The following is a 22,005-nucleotide window of genomic DNA, read 5'->3' on the forward strand; positions in this document are numbered from 1 at the left end:
ACCCTCGGGTGACAACCTAACCATCCTAGAATCCATACTTCACTGGGCCTCATACTCCTTCCCTCAAGAAACTATCATGCTAGGTGATGTAAACATTGACTGGAACTCCATCTATTCTTCCACCCCTACCCACATTAACCTATATAACTTCACCCAACTTGTAGATACTCCCACACGCATTTGGTAAGGCCACAAAAAGAGAATCTATACTTGATTGGATCCTCACAAATCAACCAAATACTGCCCATCAATGTGGCACCATACCAAACTCTCTGAGCGACCACAGCCCCACTTTTATCCTTAGGCAAAAACTTAAAATAATTAACTCTCCCTCCCTTCTACAAACCCAGTAACAAAAATTATCCTAGAGACCACTTCATAAGAGCCTTGCAACATTGCAACTGGTCTCCCATCAAAACCCTTTCATTAGACAAAGCAGTTGATTACTTCAACTCCACATTCCTAAATATCCTCAACCAACTAGCCCTCTTAAAAACTATCAGGATACGTAGCAACCCCACCCCTTGGCTCCAGAAAACCACAAAAGCCCTACTTAGAGCCAGGGATAAAGTGTGGAAAACCTGGCGCCCCACCAGATCACCCGTAGATAGGCAAATGTTTCACGAGCTCTGAAACAAAGCAAAAAAGCAGGTGAACCTCAATAAACAAAATTACTGTATCACTCAACAAAACAAATACAGTACCAAACTGCAAAAACTCTGGGCAGCAATAAAGAACATCCACTCCCACACCCAATATAACAGGTACAGACCTGGACATAGCCTCCAGCTTTAATTACTATTTCACCTCCTCAATACTCAAACTTTCCTAGATTTATTCAAGGCATTTAACACAGTCTCACATAATAAACTACTGTCTTGTCTCTGACCTCAACCTTAACAACCCCACCCTCCTCTGGTTTAAAAGCTATTTAAATAACTGCCAACAATCCGTCAAATGGCATAACTCTCTATCCCCCCCACTCCCAACCTCTGTAGGCGTGCCGCAAGGCTCAATCCTAGGACCCCTTATTTTTAATATCTTCGCAAACTAACTCCGCTCAGCTACCTCTAAAGCCGACATAGTCCAATACGCTGATGACACAACTCTCATGCTCTGCACCCAACATCCAACTTCTCCAACAAAAAGCGCAAGAAGCCTTCGCTGAAATACAGAACTGGCTTAACAACTCAACTCGTACTAAATCCCAAGAAAACACAACTAATGCTATTCCACTCTACTAAAATGAGCAACCTTACCTTCTCTATACTCTCCACCAGCAAAACCCAAATCACCCTGTCACTGAGGCTAAACTCCTAGGAGTTACCACTGACCAGTAACTCAAATTCACAAAGCACATATCAATAACCATCACTAAAGTCCACAAAAAGCTAGGTTCCCTATATTGCTGTAAAAGTTATCTAACCACCGAATCTCAAAATGCAATAGCCAGGATCCACCTCCTATCTACTCTACTTTATGCATCCCCAATTCTAGCTAATCTTTACAAAACTGACCTTAATAAACTTTCCATCTGTTACAACAAGATTGCTAGATTCGCTACCAATGCCAAATCATGATCCCACCACTGCCTTTCCCTACAAGCCTTGCACTGGCTTGAATTTCCAAACCTATTAAGGTACCATCAACTCAGCCTAGCTCATCTAACTCTGTATTATCCTGAGAAAACCCCTGACCTGACTGGCATTGTGAACTTCTACAATTCAAACAGACAACTTCGGCCCTCCAACAAAGCCTTAATCAAAACCATCACATGCAAAAACAACTCTGGGGAATCACTATTTGCCCATGAAACAGCAAAAATATGAACAACCTTCTCCCTGACCTCAGACTACAAATCTCCACACCCTCCTTCAAAAGCCTACTTAAAACATACATCTTCACCAACCAACTATGAGCCTGTAATTGACCCCCTGAAGCCTCGCTTACTATTTCTACACCCCATCTGTCCTGGACAACATAAATACCTATGCATGTGTGAGCAACCTATGAGTGTATGTACGTGTAACCTATGAGTGTGTGTGTATGTGTGTGTGTGTGTGTATGTATGCGTGTGTGTGTGTGTGTGTGTGTGTGTGTGTGTGTGTGTGTGTGTAGATATATATATATATATATATATATATATATATATATATATATATATATATATATATATATATATACACACACACACACACACACACACACACACATATATGTATATAGGTTCATAGGTAGGTACTAGTTATCGGCCCAAGGGCATACGTAAGCCTAGCCAGCAAGGTTCTATAGCTTACGCCATCCAAGAAAGTTATTTTCCTGTGCCACTGTCCAGCAGACACAAAAGTGATCCCTGGGGTGTATTTCCTATTCCCCATCCACTCAAGATATTTCTTGAAGAGTGCTAATGAAGAACTTTGCTTGACATAGATGGGTAGCTTGTTCCACAGTATAGGAAGTCTCTGGGACAGGAATCTATCCCTCCAGCATGTCCTGTTTATTCTAGTGACAAGATTTAGGTCCCTAGAGCATGTAGCTCGGAGGGATTGGGATTTCTTTAGGTGTAGCATGTCCAACAGCTCTGGGTTTGACATAGCTTTATATGTTAGGCAGAGATCACCTCGGAGTAGGCGATATGCTACGGAGTAAAGCTGGAGTTTTTTTGAGGCGGTCAGTGTAGGGCATTTGTTTGAGGCCAGTAATCCTCTTTGTGAGGTACTTCTGTGGCCTTTCCAGCTGCTGCAGATGTCTTGTGAGGTACATTCCAAAAGGGGAGTTGTACTCTATAATGGGTCTAAATGAGTGACAAGTAGTTGGGAACTATGATCTCTTTTTTCCTGGAAGAGAACCCTTTTACGATTAGGTGTGCCACGTAGAAGGACTTCCTGACTACTGTGGCGATGTGACTATCAAAGGAGAGACTACTGTCCACCTGGGTCCCAAGGTCTCTTATCACGCATTCGGTGTTAAGTAGATTGCTGCCTATGTGGTAGTTCATGGGTACAGAGTTATTATCAAAGGGGATAACACTGCACTTTTTGGCACTAAGCTTGAGGCCATGGCTCTGACACCAGGCATCTGTCTCAGTGAGGCCCTTCTGTAGGATGTCCACATCATTTGGGGACTTGACTATGGCTCCTAGTTTGCAGTCATCTGCTAACTTCATTAGCCAGAGGCCTTCTGTGTTAGCCTGTACTTCAGGGAACTAGATACCAAACAGGAGAGGTCCCAGGACGGAACCCTGTGGTACTCCACTTGTCACTGTTTTGAGGTCAGATTTGGAGTCTGCAACTTTTACACTGTGGTTTCTGTCAGTGAGCCAGTTGGCAACCCATCTTGTGACATAGGGATTTATACCTAGTTTAGTGAGTTTAGCTATAATTCCAGAATGGGGGATGGTGTCTAAAGCCTTGGCGAGGTCAAAATAGACTGTGTGAACCACCTTACCCTCATCCACGGCTTTGGTGACTGCCTCAAAGAAGTCGATCAGGTTCAGGAGGCATGATCTGCCTTTCACAAACCCAAACTGGTTGGGATCCAGAGTTTGGAGGTTACCAATGTCTTTGTTTATGAGTTCCATGATGATATGTTCCATGGCCTTGCAGACCAGGCTCGTCAGGCTAATAGGTCAATAGTTCCCGGGATCAGTGGTGGCTCCCCTTTTGTGGAGTGGGATAACTGTTGCTCTGTACCATTCAGTAGGCACAAAGCCTGATGCGAGGCTATTATTGAACAGGGTGCTCAAGTGGGGAGCCAGTTCGTTCTGAAGTTAGTGCAAAATGCAGCCTGGGATGCTGTCCGGTCCCATGGATGCTGTATTTTTGGCTTTAGAGAGTGCAGCTTCTACCTGCATAGTTGTGACTACAGGGAATCTGCATTCTTCCTGTATAGATATGGGCCCTTTAGGGGGTGAGAGGGAGGTAAAGTTAGCACTAAACCTATCTGCCAGGATGTTGGCAATATCAGTTGGTTCTGTAATTTTCGTGCCTTTGTGTTGTAACTCAGAGCAGCGCTGGGTGTTGCCATCTAGATTCTTGACATAGGTATAGAATGCTTTGTGGTTGTCCTTGGATTTAGTAGCGATTTTGTTTTCGTAGCTAGCTTTGGAGGATCGTATAAGGGATCTCAGCTTCTTACTATATATGTATATATGGGTTCCCTTCAGAAGCTCGAAATACTGAAATCTCTTTCAGTATTTCGTGCCAGAGAAGCCAAATCCAGAGAACAGCAAAAGTTCAGAAGCGCAAAATTCAAAACCTCGAATACTGGAGGTTTTGAATTTCGTGCTTCTAAACTTATGCTGCGGTCATGTCTTCAGGTAAGTATGTGTGTGTGTGTTAAGGGGTTTGGATAGGGGCTGTGGTGTGTGTCAGTGTGTTATGTTGCTGTGATGTGTGTGCGAGGAGAATTAAGCTTGCGTGGTGGTGTTTTGTGTGTGTTTGTATGTAGTGCGACCTCGGAGTGAGAAATATTAAGTGGGGGGGTGTGGGGGGTGCAGCCCCCCACATGGGGGTGCAGTCAGGCTTGCCTCCCTGCTTTCTTGTAGTAGAGAGATTGTGTGTGTTTGTGTGAAGAATGGTGTGTGTGTGTGTGTGTGTGTGGTAGTACTGCGAAATTCAAAACCTCCGGTATTCGAGGTTTTGAATGTAACGGTTTTCAGGTTTTCGCTGTTGTGTGGATTCTTCTTCTTGGGCTCGAAATACTGAAATTCCAGATTTCAGTATTTTGAGCTTCTGAAGTGAATCCATACAGATATATATATATATATATATATATATATATATATATATATATTATAGTGTGTGTGTGTATGTATGTGAATGCATATATATGAATGCATACTCTTGCATGTATATTTGCTTGAATGTACATATGGAAAACTTAAACATTTATATACTCATATTCAGTTGTTCAATATCTTGCAATGCTCTACCAAGTTCTTATCTACTCTCACTGCATATTCTGCACACTCGTATTTTTAACCAAAAAAGGGAATATCTTCTTATTGTATACTAATGTATGCTACTACTCTGTAATGCGTCTCTTGTATATTTTTCTTCTCTCTGTAAACTTATGGAGCTTTTCTCCCCAAGACTCCACTGAAAACGGACACTTTCCAGTCGGACTAGCCTGGCAAACAAATGTTAAATAATAAGTAACTGGCACCTCACCTGTGTTACCTGTTCAATCACAGCCTCGCCTCAGGCTTTGTCCCTACTGAATGGTGCACTGCTACAGTCATCCCTCTCCACAAAGTAGGAGTGACTACAGACCTTGGGAAGTATTGCCCCATTAGCCTGGCGAGTCTGATATGCAAAGTTATGGAACCCATCAACATGGACCTAACAAACAAGGATATAGGGAAATCTCCAAACTCTGGATCCCACATAGTTTGGTTTTGTGAAGGGTAGATCATGCCTGCTCAACTTGGTTGACTTCTTTGAGTCAGTCACCAGAGCTGTGGATGAAGGCAAGGTGTTTCATACAACCTACCTTGATCTGGCCAAGGCCTTTGATACCATTCCCCACTCAGAAATCTTAGAAAAACTGACTAGGCTAGGCATCAACCCCTATATCACTAGGTGGGTTGCAAACTGGCATACAGACAGAACCCACAGTGTGAAAGTAGCTGATGCCAAGTCAGACTGCTGACCAGTCACGAATGGAGTCCCACAGGGTTCGGTCCTGGGTCCTCTCCTGTTTGGCATCAACTTCTCTGAAGTCCAGGCCAACACGAAGGGTCTATGACTGACAAAGTTCACAGACAATTGCAAGTTTGGCGCCATCATTAACTCTCCAAGCGATGTTGACATCCTACAGAAAGGCCTCACTGAGACCAACAACTGATGTCAGAACCATGACCTTAAGCTCAATGCCAAAACAATGTGTTGTCATCCCCTTTGGGAAAAACCTGGTTCCCATGAATTACCACATCAATGGTAGTCCACTGAACACAGAAGGAGTTCTAAGAGATCTGGATATAAAGGTTGACAGCAACCTCTCTTTTGACCACCACATTGCCACTATGGTCAGAAAGTCCTATGTGGCACATCTCATTACTAAGGGTTTTGCATCCATGAAGAAAGAGGTCATTGTCTCCCTCTACTTTTCCCTCATTAGGCCAGTCATCAAGTACAATTTGGCATGCACCTCACTAGACACCTGCAACAACTGAAGAGGCTGCAAAAGTACCTCACAAAGAAAATCCTAGGCCTTAAAACACTTGTCCTATATGGACAGACTCAAAAAACTCAACTATTCTCGGTCTCATATCACCTACTTAGAGGAGATCTCTGCTTGACTTACAAAGCCATGTCTGACCTAGCTCTGTAAGAAATGCTACATCTAAAGAAATCTCAATCCCCCCACACCACATGCTCCAGAGACCTGAACATGCTGGAGGGATAGGTTCATAAGAGACTGCCCATGCTATGGAATTGACTTCCCATACATGTTAAGCAGAACACCTCACTGGCCCTCTTCAAGAGGAATCTTGATGAGTGGATGGGAAATAGAAAATTCACCCCAGGGAGCACTCCAGTGGCTCTGCTCGACAGAGGCACTGGGAGCTAAGGTCAGGTGGCACAATGCCAGGGTAATCTATTTGCAAATGTTCTGTTTTTATATTGATGACACCTTTTCTTGCTTCCATAAGAAACTATTTGAATTTCTGAAGTCCTTTGTCTTGTCAATATAGTATGAGTAGGCTGTGGACATCCACTGCACACAGCCCTTTTTCACCTTTTTTGGTTCTGGAAATAATACAGTTAGATAAATAGACTGATTTAAGGAACACTCTAAGATCACTTCTGGCATAAAAGAAGGGCTGGTTCTCAAATAAATTCTGTCTTTACAAAGGATGAGATGGGGCTGAATCACTATAAGAGCTTGCAACTCAGGAACCTGTCTTGCAGATGTCAGAGCAATGTGTAACACTATTTTCCATAAGAACTTTTAAACAGCATCATAAGCTGGTTCAAAATATACATGTTTTCCAGTACAATTTACAACTCCCACAGAGGAACTATCTGATTTCTAAGTGTATGAATATGTAACATTCCTTTCTGAAATGGTTTCACTTGAGAGAAAAAGAAAGGGTTAGGAATCAGGAGGGATTCTCATCTCTAGATCAGGAGTCAGTCTCCTCTATACTCATCCATCACCATCAGACCAATGATTGAGTACAATGCCCATTTCGAAATGTCTCTGACCCGACACTTGCAGCAACTGGAGGCCACAAAACCTCAAAAGGAGGGAGGGAAACAGGAAAACATCTCCTGCCTATGCTGCGAACACTGAAAGAACTCCAGCTCTATTTAAACACATGCTCAAGGTGACCTTTGCCCACAACATACAAGGCCAGCGTCATGCAGATTGCAGATGCTTGCTTCATGAATATCCGTCAGATCCATCAGAGAAGAGGAGCTTAAAGACTTACCTCGTGGGCGTGGCGTTAAGGACGTACTGATGGGAGGATAGACTCACCCAAAAGACTAAAATCATGTGAATAATAATATGGTAGCACCTCGTAGCAGCCTTGGCCAGGAGAAGAAATTGGTTGGAATTGGAAATTATGAGGGATGACCCTTAGATATACCCCCAGGGGAGGCTCAACAGTCACTGCTCAACAGAGGCACATAGGGGGTGGCGTAAGCCACAAAACTATGGGCTAGGCTTGTAAATGCCCTTGGGCAGATAGCCTAGTATGAACCTATGAACCTATGATGGGCAGAAATAGCCTAAAGAGGAATCTAAACAGTAAGAAAAGCTGGAGGATAACCAAAGGTGTTTGAGCCTTAAAAGGATCTTACCTTATGTGACACCATCTTTTCCACTTAGCCTTAAACTATTTTCTAGAAGCAGGTTTATTTATTAACTACAGGCTGCATATCCTCAGAGAAAAGGTGCCTAAAAGGTATTAAATTATATCATAAAGGCTGTGAGCTGAAGAACATGAAGGTTTGGGTGAATCAGCTTGAAGTAATTACCCTAGTCCATTTCCAACAGAAAGCAGAAAGTACAGTTTTGTACCTACCATAAATGTAGATGTTCGAGTGGTTATGCTGCTGCAGTCATCACACTTGGGTTATCCTGCCGTCGGCCTGAATTCCAAAGCCTTGGTCCGGCATCGGTTGTCATCGCTTCTTCCCTGACGTCAGTGCGGCAGGGGTATAAAAGAGGCAGCCGACGCCATTTTCTTCAGTTTTTCTTGCCCCAGATGTCAGGTGCCCCAAACTAAGGCGGCAAAATAAGAAGCTTGCAAAACATACCTTAGCGAAAAACAATAGTACTAGTTGTAAGCAAATACACCATATAGACATGCATCCCAAAGGCTGATGTACATGGAGGTATAATAAAAGCCTTGTTAGGTAGAGGGGATGGAGGGAGGGTAACCTGGACTGCAGCAGCATAACCACTTGAACATCTACATTTATGGTAGGTACAAAACTGTATTATGTTCATTGTGCTATGCTGCTGCAGTCATCACACTTGGGCAGAGTCCCAAAGCTATGGTTGGGTGGTAGGAACTAAACTGGGTTAGGTGCAGCTAAGATGCCCTGCAGAACTGCAGTGGCAAACCCAGCTCTGGTTTTTGAGTACAGAGGAAGGTGGTAATGCTTGGTGAAGGTGTGCACTGAACTCCAGGTAGCTGCCTCCAGAATGTCCTTTGTTGGGACTCCTCGGAGGAAGGCTGCTGAGGTTGCTGTAGCCCTGGTAGAGTGAGACCTAATACTAACAGGCACTGCTTTTCCAAGGTGTGAGTAGCAAAAGCGGATGCAATGTGCTATCCATTTGGAGATGGTCTGTTTTGAAATGGCCTTTCCTTCTGAGCCTGGTGCATAGGACACAAGGAGTTGGTCAGATTTTCTGAAGGCCTTTGTCCTGTCCAAATAGTAACTTAACTGTCTGTGAATGTCCAAAGAGTGAAGGAGTCTTTCTCCTTTATTCTGTGGGTTTGGATAAAAGGTGGGCAAGTGTATGGTCTGACTGAGAGCCACACTGGATACTACCTTTGGCATGAAGGAAGGAAGGAAGGGTTGGTGTGTAAAGATACTCTGTCCTGATGGAAAATGATGAAAGGTTCCACTGCCATAACAGCCTGCAGTTCTGAGACTCTGCGTGCTGAGGTGATAGCCAGCAGCAGGACTGTTTTCCATGACAAATATTGAAGCTCTGCTGAAAAGGCTGGTTCGAAAGGAGGAAGTGTTAATTTTTCCAGCACAAAATTTAGATCCCAAGTTGGAGTTGGTGGTTTTCTGGGGGTCTTATATTTTTTGCCCCTCTGAGAAACTATCTTAGCAAAGGATGAGAGAAAATGGGAGGAACCGTATCATAATGAGCTGAAATGGCTGAAGCATGGATCTTTATGGATGAGAAGGAAAGGCCTTTGTGTAACATCTCAGCTAGATATTGGAGTATGTGCGGAATATCTGGGATGCCAGGATTTAGGCTTCTGGCCTGGCTCCATACACAAAATCTTTTCCATTTGTCTGAGTAAGTTTTTCTGGTGCTGGGCCTCCTGGCCTCCAAAATGACATTTTGGACGTCCTTTGAGAGAAGTGTTGTTTGATAATTTTAGGTATTTTCCATGCAGCTAGATTTAAGGTCCTTAGTTGACTGTGAAGGATCTGAGAGTTTTGTTGGGTTAACAGCAGAGGGAATTGAGGTAAGATCCATGGAGGGCTGCGAGCCAAGTTCCGTAGTAGTGGGTACCAGTGTTGACGTGGCTAGTCCGGAGCAATGAGGATCATCTGTGGTTTCTCTGATCTGGCTTTCAGTAATACCTGAGTCAGTAGAGGCAGAGGTGGGAAGGCGTAGACTGACAATGCTGCCCAACTGAATGATAGGGCATCCACTTTCCAGGCCAAGGGATAAGTCCTTGTGCAAAATTTTTGTAGCTGGCAATTGTTGGTTGAGGCAAACAGATCTATGTCTGGTGGTCCCCACCTTTGAGTTATCATTGAGAATACTTGCGGGTGTAGTCTCCACTTGTGAGGGTCTGTCAGACTTCTGCTTAATTCATCTGCCAATATGTTTTCCTTTCCTGGCAGGAATTGTGCTTGCAGTTGTACTTGGTAAGTTAATGCTATGTTCCACAAGTCCATTGCCTGTCTGCATAGTGGGTAGGAGTGCGTTCCTCCTTGTTTATGTACCACATAAATGTGGTGTTGCCCCTCCTTATTAGAAGTTGTCCAGGATGCAAGAGGTACTTGAAGGCTGTTAGTGCATTTTTTACAGCTAGCATCTCCTTTTGATTGATGTGCAGTTGCCTTTGGTTTGCAGACCATTTGCCCTGTATGCATTGTCCTGCCATGTGTGCACCCCAGGCGTAGTCTGATGAATCTGTTGTCAAGGTTTGGTTTGCTGGAGGTGAGACAAAAGGAAGGCCCTTGTTTGCTTGGCATGCTTGAGCCCACCATAGAAACTCTTTCTGAAGGCAGGGAATGAGAGTTATAGTTGCTTCGAGGCTGTGTCTGTGTTGGGACCATACACTTTTTAGATACCATTGTAGTTTTCTCATATGCAGTCTTGCATATGCAATTAGTTGAATGCAGGATGCCATGTATCCCCCCAGTGCCTGCAGGAATTTCCTTGCAGTGAGCTGGGTAGAAGTTGCCATCTTTTTGAAGTACTGAGCCAGCTGTTTTTGCTTGTATGGCGTGAGGTAAGCCATCTGGGCCGTTGTATTCAAGCTGGCACCCAGGAAAATTATTTCTTGTGAGGGTATTAGTTTTGATTTCTTTTTGTTTACTGTGTACCCTAGGCAACTTAGTAACTTTGTTACAAATGCCAGATGCTGTAGTAGGATGTCTTTGCTGTCCGCTTGGATCAGGCAGTCATCCAGATATGGATAAATTTGTATTCCTCATTGTCTGCAGTATGCAATTACTGATGCCAGGCATTTCGTGAATACTCTGGGCGCAGTAGATAAGCCAAAGGGCAATGCAGAGAATTGATAACGCGTTGTGCTTGCCAAAAATCTGAGGTATCTTCTGCAATCTTGTCTGATAGGGACATGTAGGTATGCCTCTTGGAGGTCCAACGTTACCAGCCAAGACTCCTTGCCCAGCATGGGAAGAAGCTGCTGTAGTGTGAGCATTTTGAATTTGGGAATGTCCAGGTACGTGTTTAGAATTGAAAGGTCTAAGATGGGTCTCCAGGCTTTGTCCTTTCTTGGAACTAGAAACAGAGTAAAATCCTTGACCTTGCCCTTTTGCAGGTACCTTTTGAGTTGCCTTCATGTTCATGAGAGCTGAAATTTGCTTTTGTGCCTCTGCCCATTGCTTTGTTGGCAGATTTGGCATGCCTCTCATCCGTGGTAAAGTGTGAAAATGAAATCTGTAGCCTCGGGTAATAATATCCAGAACCCATTTGTCCTTTGTTATAATGTGCCAATTTTGTGGAAAAAGAGCCAGTTTTCCTCCTAGAGGTGCTGCCTGGGCAATTTTGCTTGGCAGGCGAAGAGGAAAGTCATTGAGTTTGTTTTCTGAAGGGTTGAGATCTGTCGTCTCCCCCTCTGAGTTGTTGTTTGCCATTGTCTAGGCCTGAAGGTACCTTGTGCCTGGCCTCTGCCCCTAGGGTGTCTGTACCTGCCCGTTTGGGGTCTGTCTGAAGCAGGAAAGGACCAGTTTTTTTGTTGGCCAGTTTCTGCTGAAGCGAGGAGGTTGCACCTGTAAAAAATCTTTAACTGTTTGCATTGATTTTGCCTTTTCTTCCATTTTCTTTAAAACTTCCTCTGCTTTGACACCAAATAATGCATCCTTTTGCAGTGGAGCATCCAGTAACTTTGCTTTGACATGTTCTGGTAGGGTCTGCTCTTTTAGCCAAGCATGTCTACGTATTACAGAACCTATGACCGCTGCTCTACATTTGGCCTCCAAAGAATCAAAACCACACTGCAAGGTATGTTTTCCCACTTGTTCTGCTGCATGCAACAAATCCTGCATACCTTTGAAATCTAGTTGATCAGTCTGAGGGATCATTTTCTGTTTTAACTGAGTAATCAAGTACTGCTGGTATTTAATCATGTGGAATTGGCAGTTTAATGCTCTCATGGCCAAAGTGGCAGAGGTATACGCTTTTTTCCCCCATCTTTCTAATGCCCTGGAATCTCTTTCCGCGGGTAGTGGATTTTTAGCAGTGGAGGCCTTAACCCCTTTGGGACCCTGGGAAATGGTTTCTGGGTCTGCAGCAGGGCTTTTATATAAAAACTTGTGAGAGCCAGGGACTCGGTAGTAGCTGTCTGGTTTAGGTGGTGCTGGAGGTAAGGAATCTGGATTTAGACTGGATTCAGTGTAGATATCATCCAGAATGTCTAAAACAGGAGGAATGGCTAAAGGTCTATGCTGAGGTAGAAGAAGAAACTCACAGAGTCTTTTCTTGGAGTCAAGAGTAATCTTGTCCTTCCCAGTGGAAATGCTCTCTCATGGTGTGCAGGGTTTCCCCAAAAGAGAAGTCTTCAGGGGGGGAAACAGAGGGAATAGATTCCTCAGCATCTGAGTCTTCATAGAGAGGGAAGGGGTCATCCTGTTCCTCAGAGTCTGCTGAGGAAATGGATTCCTGGTCAGGAGGAGGTAAATCTTCCTCCAGTCTAGGCCTTTTGTCAGGAGGGGGTTGGGAACCTCTGATAAGGGTAATCAGGTCCTCCGCCATTTTGAGCATTTGATTTTTAGGCATAGGGGCCTGTGTGGGAGTCTGTGGACCCGGTTTCTTAACCTTTGGAAGCCTAGCGTATGACTTAGTGGAGAGAGTCGTCTGTTTAAAGACGCCTTCTGAAACCGAAGGCCTGTCCATAGTCTCCGGATCGCCGCCAGGGCTGGCGTTCGCGAGTTGAGGAGGAACCGGCACCAGTGGCCCAGTAGATTCTGTCCGAGAGGTAGTCGCATTTTCTAAATCTGCGGTAGTCAGGGGTTGCGTAGGCGCCTCACTGAATACCGAAGATCTGGCGGCAGGCCTAACCGAGACCTCGGTATCTGGTCTAGGTCTAGGCTGCCTGTCTTTGTCCTTGCGTTTTTTTAAAAATAGCGGTTGTCGGAGGTTCCGACGACATGATGTAGTTGAATTTTCTGCCAAAATAATGTCAGGCGGTATCAGCCCGACGCTTAATAGTGCATTTATTGAACCTAGCGCAAAGCCGACAACCAGAAACGTCGTGGTCTGGTTCTAGGCAAGGAATACAATAAGAATGGAAATCCTTATGAGGTATTTGCTTCCCACAAGAAATACAATTATTAACTTTGTCTGACATCGGTCTGAGGCAAGAAAAGTTTCCCCAACGGGGTACTTAGCTTTATAGAAGACTTCGGCTGAAATTCTATTCGAAAATCTCAGGAGCTGGCCGACAGGCACTTGCGAACTGCTTCTGCTTCGGGCACTGCGGGGTAAGAAAGACTGAAGAAAATGGCGTCGGCTGCCTCTTTTATACCCCTGCCGCACTGACGTCAGGGAAGAAGCGAAGACAACCGACGCCAGACCAAGGCTTTGGAATTCAGGCCGACTGCAGGGACCGCCTGACGGCAGGATAACCCAAGTGTGATGATTGCAGCAGCATAGCACGATGAACATCAAACCACTACTGTCTGGGCCAAAAAGGAGTTACCAGCACTATTTTTAGGAAGTCATTTTGGATTTTTAAAGGAACTGGTTATTAGAAGAAATGGTGGAAAATCATACAGGAACCTTCCTGTCCATGGGAATGAAAAGGCATCTAATTTCCAGGCTTTTTTACAACGTGTCCTGAAGCAGAATTTCAACTGTCAGTTGTGAATGGAGGCAAACAGATCTACTTGAGTAATTCACCACAGATGGATTATTTCTTTAACACCCTGAGATATGACTTTCACTTGTAGGGGAATGTCCTGGTTCTGCTCAGCTTGTCTGCCACAAATTTATGCTCTGATATATGTACATAGCCTGTAGGAACAGACTACGTTGCAATGCCAGTTCCTAAGCTAGCACTGCTAATCTGCAAAAAGGGTAAGATGTGCCCCGCCCTCCAGTTTACTTATGTACCACATGACTGTGGTGTTGTCTGTTATAACTAGCAGAGCCTCCTGGACTTTAGTAATGATTTAGTGATTTGACAAAGCATTTAATAATGCCATAATTTATTTTATGGTTATGTTCTTTTTGTCCCGATGGTTCCACAGACCATGCACTTTCACTACTTTGGAAACAGCTCCCCATGCAAAATCTGATGAATCTGTGGTTCCAGACTGACTAGGGGCTGGCAGGTAGAAAAGGGGACCCAGATTGAGGGATAACTAATTCATGCACCAGTGATTCACCCTTCTTGACAAACCCTAGCACCAGAATCTGAAAGGAGAGAGGGTGCTTGTGCTGGGTTCTAACTGATTTCAAAAACCACTGAATTGTTCTTTTACAGACTTTGACTACAAGAATTAGGATTACAGAGGCCGTGAATGCTAAAATCCTGAGACAGTCCTTGACTATTGTGCGAGTTTGGCTGGAAAGTATCAGAAATTGTTCATTATAAAAGTCAACTATGCCTTATGGAAGAAAGGTTATCATGAGGAATAGCATCTAGGAGACCGCCTAGAAACACTACCCAGAGATGGAATATGGGATTTTTTTCCCCAAGTTTATCTGAAAACCTAGGTTGAGAAGAAAGCTTCTCGCAGACCTAGAAAAGAGGCTGCAAAACATAAAGCACTCTAAGTAAGGGAAATATGTATGCCCTATAACCCGCAACAAGCAGTTATTGAGACAGACACTTTGTAAATACTCTTGGAGCTGTTCACAAGTTAAAGTGTAAAGAAAAAACATAAAAAGTGAAGTAGACACAAAAAAGTCTTAAAAATGGCCTGAAGCCTTTGTGAACTGGAATTTGGTGAGATGTACCTTTTAAGTCTAGAATTACTTGGAAATTGAAAGGAGGAATGAGAGGTAAAGACTGTAGAGAAAGCATCTTGAATTTTGCAACCTTGATGTGAAAGTTTAGAAATGAGAAGTTAAGCAAGTCTCCAAATTCCTTCCTTTGCTAATAGAAAAATCCTTGCGTAAAACCCCTTTCTCCTTGATCTGGTAGGACAGACTCATTACTCCCAGAGACAGCATTTGATCCAGACTAGGAGAAAACAGGGAGGCTCAATTGACCGATTGAGAGGAATCACTTAAAATGGTGGCAGAAAGTCCCACTGAAAATGCTTTCGCTCTGCACAAAAAAAAAAAAAACACAAAAGAATAAACCACAACCTCATGAACACTTTGACTAACTCAAACCTCAAAGTTTGTCCACAAATTTCTCTTACTCGTGTAGCTATCTATCCAACATAACTCTCACCTCACAAATGCTTCCATCTACCCAAAACCCTCTGTTTTCCTTACTTACAGCTATATTCACGGTCTTAAATCTCTCCACTTATCCACCACTAACTACCCTCACACTCCATTAGTCTCATAGCCTCCTTCTAGTTTCAGATATCTGCCTTCACTCAGTCTCCCAATGTGCCATCTTATTCTGCCTACATTTCTCTTACCTTCGTCTATTTCTGCTAATCTATACTTCTCTCCCTTCGCTACCTAATAGTTTACTACTATTGCCAATATCTCTTATTTCCTCTTCCCACTGTATAGGAATTTTACATACTTGACTTAAAAAAAAAATCACCTGCTTTCTCCTTGCTTTCATTTTGCATACATACAATGTATATAGAAAAATTACCTTTTCCTTACCAAATATAATATCATATTATAACCACTGTTTAAGCGTAGTGCCATGATTTTTCATTGTGTGTATGTTTTACTATATATTCTGTTCAAGTGTATTGTAGGTTTCTGGAGCTTTTTGTCCCTAGCCACTGCTGAAAAGGTGCTCATTTTCTTGCTCAGTGGACTATCCTTGTACACAAAATGCAATTAAATAAATAATTCTCAGAACCCACAGGTCAGATGTAATCTGGTGCAAAAGAACGAAGTGAACACATAGGCTTTGCCCACTCTGGCATCCCCTTAAAGTTTTTTCAAAGGGAGGAGATTGAGGAAAGGCATAGTCTATCTGCATTTGTAGATCATCCCTGGGCTAGGGAAGGCCTTCCTTTCTTTTTACAACATGCCTGCTGCTGCTTTCTAAACGTTTGTCTGCCTTTTGTTGAGATTGTTTGCACTGTTTTCTACTTAAGGGCCCTAGGCTAGAAAGACATTTTCTGTTGAACTTGGGGATAGGGGACGGACAATGGGTTGTATTAAAGCTTCACTTTCAAACAGAGATAGGCTGCCCTTACATATCAAGTTAAGTATTTCCCTATCAACCTTTAAAAAACAGTCTGGATGACTGATCATAAATTTTCAGCTGGGATATCTGAAAAAAATACATTTAATGGACAATATTATTACTCCCCTAACAATAATGTCCGTGATGTTGGTGTGCTTCCTGAATGCCTCCATGGCCACAAGCTTAGTAAGAACCTATGAATCTAAGAGAAGGCCCTGTGCACTTAGAATTTTAGACAGGGATAATAATCTTATAAAGTAATGTGCAGGTACAGAATGGATCTACTGATACACTGTGTTTTCTGGCCAAGACAGGTAACATTAGGAGCATATAAAATATTGCCCAACTCCACTAGGCAATGGCCAGAAAACCCATCTTCTGCTTCCTTTTGTTAGTGTCCTAGGATGCTGAATGATAGCTAGGTCATGTGGCACCTGACTGCACCTCATCAACTCAAGGCTCTTCTGCACTGAAACTCTAGCAAACTACAATTAAGCCACCACATACTGAGTACTTCAGCCAGGACAGCAAATGCAGTACTGGTATTCATTTATGAAGCTGCATTATCCCTGTGGCTTTATAAATTAGTGTCAGCATTGCATCTGACATCTGTGCCCCCTAGCAGCTTGTGTGTGGGTCAGCCACACCCTCTTTCCGTCCTAGTTACAACTCTGCTAGGATGCTTGAGGTCGAGACAAAAATAGACCTATGAGGGAAGGGGTCTGGATACGCATAATGGGACACACAAAACTAAACCTAGATTACATACTGGATCAAAAGAAAAAGACTGCATACTTTTTGTGCATTGGAATTCATGCTCTGAAACAAGCCTGAACTTGTTGGTAATGAACATTCTGTACAGACTACCTTACCCTTTAGAAATCACACTTTTTACTCTAGCATGATGACTTAGAAGTATTATGGTTACATTCTAAACGTTATTATGAAAATGAAATCCTCAAAGAGTAGCAGCATTAAACCTAACTAAAGACCAAGGAGATCTATGATAACGAAGCACCAGAAGAGCAAAACATATCAGCACAGCTGACCAGTACTCAAAATTTAATTCCATTTGTTTACCGGGAGAGTCCGACTGGGCCTATGATGGCCCATTTTCAGTGGAAGCCCCGGGACAAAAACTCCATAAATACAATGTTAACATAGTACAATAATGTTGAATACATAAAGTATACAGTACAGAATACACATAGGATCCTTGTATAGAAATTAATATAAAATAACAAACAGAAAAAAATGACACGCCTACAAAAAATATATGAGCATTAATTTAAATAGAGAGAATATTAAATAAACTTTTGTGACAAACTGAACTGAAAAAAAGGAAAAAAGAATTTCAAGGGTTGAGGAAGCAGTAGACAAACAGATAATGAAACAGAAACAGGTAACTGAGAAGGAGGAGTACATGGAAGGAGAAAAGTTAGATGAGGAATGTGGGAAGAGAGATAAGTGGAGGGTAGGACAAATGTGGTTATTTAGGGACTCTAACCTGGCTTAGTAAAGGAACAAAGCCAAGTGTTAAGACGTACCCTTAGCAGTTGTTTGAATTTGGTAGTATTGTTATTGTTGACTGCTAATAGTAATGTGCGACTATTGATGGATATACACTAATTTCCACAATGTAGTATCTCGGAGAATTACTTATTCTGAGCTACTGTGACTTTGGAGTTAGTATAGACCAGCAGTACATGAGCCTGTGAAAGGGTGTGAAGCCCTATGCAAAAAAACATGCAACAAACACAAGTAACACACTGCATAAAGGCTTATTTAAATGAAAAACTGTCAAAAACAGGAAATGGCATACCAGGTGGATAAATATAAAGAAAAAATCTATTCCTGCAAGACATTTAGCCAATAACTTTTTCAGACAAGTCATTTTGCACAGTTTTTTCAGTTTTTCACTCTACTGCAGTAAACTGTGAGATAAGCAATGTAAAACAGTTAAAACACCCTACATAACCACAACACAGAGGATTATGAATGTATTGCCAATCATAACCAAGGTGTCCTGTGCTCAAGACATGGCTGCCAAGCAATTTACCTTGAGAAGAGAATCTTTATGCTCGCACTGAGAACAAACTATGAACAAAATCATAATTCTGTGCAATGCAAGGAGCTTGCTCCCATGTACTTCAAACCTGGAGAAAAAATGTTGTGGGACTACATTTGTGGAGACAAGAGATCCAGGACCCCTAGGTCCCTAATGGCAAGGAAGGCAAGCCACAGATCTCCCCAAAGTCATTTATAAGAAACTGAATAGAGACAGTGCTTCCAGTGTTTTCTGGGTGCTTAGCATTTTAAACCACTGATGATCTTGGCTAGGAACCTCTGGGATCTTTCTTGTTGTTTGATGTCTAGTGAGGTACATCCCAAAAGGGGCATTGTATTCAACATCTGGCCTAATCAATGCTGAATATAAGGGGACAATGACATCTTTAGATCGGGAGGATATGTCTTTGCCAATTACTTGTGCTAGGTAAAGAACTTTCTGATGACAATCAAAGGATTCATCATATCCCAAGTTGCACAGTCTTGAATACTATTTTTAAGTGGGATGATTTGTATGTTGTATGCTGGAGGGAAACATGGTTGGCTAATGTGAAAATATTTTTAGCATTTAATTTGAGCACATTTTAGTACACCGAGTATTTACAAGTGTGAGTTCTTGCTGAAGGGCTTTGGCAACAAAGGGGGACTTGATAATGACTTCCAGTTTACAGTTCTCTACAAACTTGGTTAGCTAAAGGGCTCATGGTCTGGAGATCAGAAAAGCAAATGCTGATCAATAGAGGTACCAGCACTTGAGGGGCACCACTTGGTCACCTTCATACTCTGATAAGACACCTGCTACACAAAATGTGTAGGTTTGGTCGTTTAGCCCATTTCTTACCCTTTTGAAAAAAATTAACCAGATTTATTAGACAGGATCTACATTGACAAAGCCAAACTATTGCAGATTAGCTGGATGACATTTTTAATATAATAGTTTATTAGGTCAGCAATATGTTCCACGGCTTTGCAAATAAAACTTGTAAGGCTGATGGACCTATAAATGCTGGGGTCAGTGGTGGGGCCACCCCTGTAGGGAAAAATCAATACTGCTGTGCACCAAACCTAATAGGCAAAGTAAGTAGCTAAACTCTGGTTAAATAGTTTAAAATATCTCTGTCAGGGTTTGCTAAACACCATTTAAATGGCTAAATGTGTTGTAAGATCCCAAGGAAGAAGTATTTTTTAATCCTGAAGAGTACCTTCGGTACATGTTCTTTAGTGATTATGAGGGGGATTGTTCTGACATATTCTGGGATAACTGGGCTTTGGACAGTCATCTCTGAGGTAAAATTCGCACTGAATGTTTGCTACTAAATGTGGCAATGTCTACTGAATCAGAGACGGTGGTGCCATTATGAATACTTTCAGAGCACTGTTGGGTGTTATTGCTTAGTTTTCTAATGTACCTGTAGAAGGATTTGTAACGGACTTTAGCTTCAGATGCTAACCTAAGCTCATGGGCTGCTTTAGTACAATTTTTCAAGTTTTAATAATTTTTTTGATGGTATCCTTCATATGAGGGTCTTCTGATCTGATGTATACTTTAAGGAGTTCTTTTTCCTTTCAGTGCAGTGTTTATGGACCATGAGGGTGGTTTGTTTTTAAATTTCCCCATTACATTTAGATCTTTTTGGGACTGCTAGTTCTACACATTTTCATAAGTGGGCATAGAATTCCTCTGCGAAGCTACCTGCCATGGCAATGTCTGGGGTTGGAGCTATAAAACTAAATTTTGAAACTTCGACATAGAATTTGATAAGATTAGTAAGTTTGAAATCATTGAATTCTAAGATATCGGTTTCAGTGGGTTTAGAGATTTGGAAGGTGAAGATAACTAGTTTATTATCTGAATTAAACAGGAAAAGAGATACCAAGGAAATAGTAGAGGAAGACACTACTTTCTTAATGACCAGGACAAGAATATTATGTTCTCTAAAGGGTTTGGTAATCTGGTCCAATGAGGTTTTATTCAAACTAAGAAGTACGCACGTTTATTGAGGCATAGTTAAAGTCACCCAAAATAATGGAGTACTTGATAACATTAAGCTCATCAGGCACCTTTAGGAACCTTACAACATTTTCAGAGGACATACAGGATGCCATGTAAACAGGCTACAAACTGATAGATGGTCCTGTTTGGTATGTCTGCAGTTCAAGGGATACGAAGACCACCAACCAAGTGACAGTGAAGGGTGTTTATTCAACCAAAACAGACGTTCCCACAAGCACATTAACGCTTCACAAATACAATACGTTTTCATTCATCACAAGCTTCCATCAAATGCGGACTGAAAACATAAAATACACTTGTATATCATCCTACATTAACACATTTAACAATTAGTTAAGTAATTAAGCAAAGCAAAACTATAAAACCCTTCTTTAAAAACTTGATAAAATGAATAAACATACAAGTTTTGTTTAAATAAAAGTAAATAATCACTTTTAACCGGTTAAAAACCTTAAATAATTGTAAATAAATAATCCCTTTCCTTGTAAAAAAAAAAAAACTTATTAATAACCTAAAATCATATTTAGTCATTGGGCATGTTTATTCATAATCTTAATCCTCCCTCTTGTGGCTAAAAGCTAGTACTACAGAAATTCCAAAATGATAAAACCACATGTGCTTGTGGAACGTCTGTTTTGGTTGAATAAACACCCTTCACTGTCACTTGGTTGGTGGTCTTCGTATCCCTTGGCACCTTTTGCAGTTTTTCAGCATTACTTGTGCCTTGGTGGAACTTTTTTAGATTTATGTCTGCAGTTCAACAAGTTCTGTTTGAGAGTCTCTGGGGATCTGTATAGAGGTGGTACAGTCCCTAACAAATATGGAAATGCCATCACAATAACCAACAGGTCGAAAGACATAGTAGGCACAAAACCTAGGCATGAAATAAGTGCGTTCACAACATTTAAACTAAGCTTTAGTGATTAAGCAAATATGGCTACATTCCAAATGCAGGAGGGCCTCAAGATCAGAAAGTTTGTTGAGACTTCTGCCATTGTACAGAGTTGCCTTAATGAAATCCTGTTTTGGATTTGACATTAGTTACACTGGGACATCCATTAGCTGGATGCTGTCTAAAAAAGCACTCTGGGGGTAGCAAAGGCTTACACCATTATACAAAAGCCTAGGAATGAGAGGCGCGGGTCATCTTTGGCAAAGTAAGATTGTGTTTATAGTTGGGCATTCTTGGAGAAGGAAGGATTCCACACAGGATAGTGTCACACATGCATTTGTGAAGTGCATGGAAAGTCAAGTGAAAAAGTACAGTTGTGTACATTTACCAGTCAGGTCATCAGTGGTATAAAAACAGGCAGCTGATGCCATTACATCAGGTTTTCTTGCCCCAAATGTCAGGAGCCCCCAAATAGGGAGCTAGGTTATGGTGGAATAACACCACCAGTAGAAAGTAAGTACCAAATAGCACTGTAAGGAGTGATGAAGAGAGAGAGAAGGGGGATGGAGGGTGGGAAACCAGGACTGCAACAGTGAATACACTCTAACATCTACATTTATGGTAAGTGTACACAACCGTACTATGTTCTTCGTGTTTCAGTGTTGCAGTCATCAGATTTGGGTTGATTCCCAAAGCTGAAGAAACGGGTGGAGACCGTCAAGAAGAGTTTGGACTGGCTAGTATGCCCTGCAGGACTGCGGTTGCAAAGCCTGCCCTGGTTTTGGAAAGGATAAGCAG

General features: G+C 42.2%; 1 protein-coding gene across 1 annotated transcript in view; it reads right to left on the reverse strand.

The window, feature by feature from the left end:
- LOC122804309 (galactocerebrosidase-like) overlaps positions 1-22,005 on the reverse strand; it is a 503,531-nt gene that overhangs the window by 22,124 nt on the left and 459,402 nt on the right. The gene's annotated exons all lie outside the window — the stretch shown is intronic.

This window comes from Protopterus annectens, chromosome 6.part0, assembly GCF_019279795.1.
Source record: "Protopterus annectens isolate FY-2018-M chromosome 6.part0, PAN1.0, whole genome shotgun sequence".
NCBI lineage: Eukaryota > Metazoa > Chordata > Ceratodontiformes > Protopteridae > Protopterus > Protopterus annectens.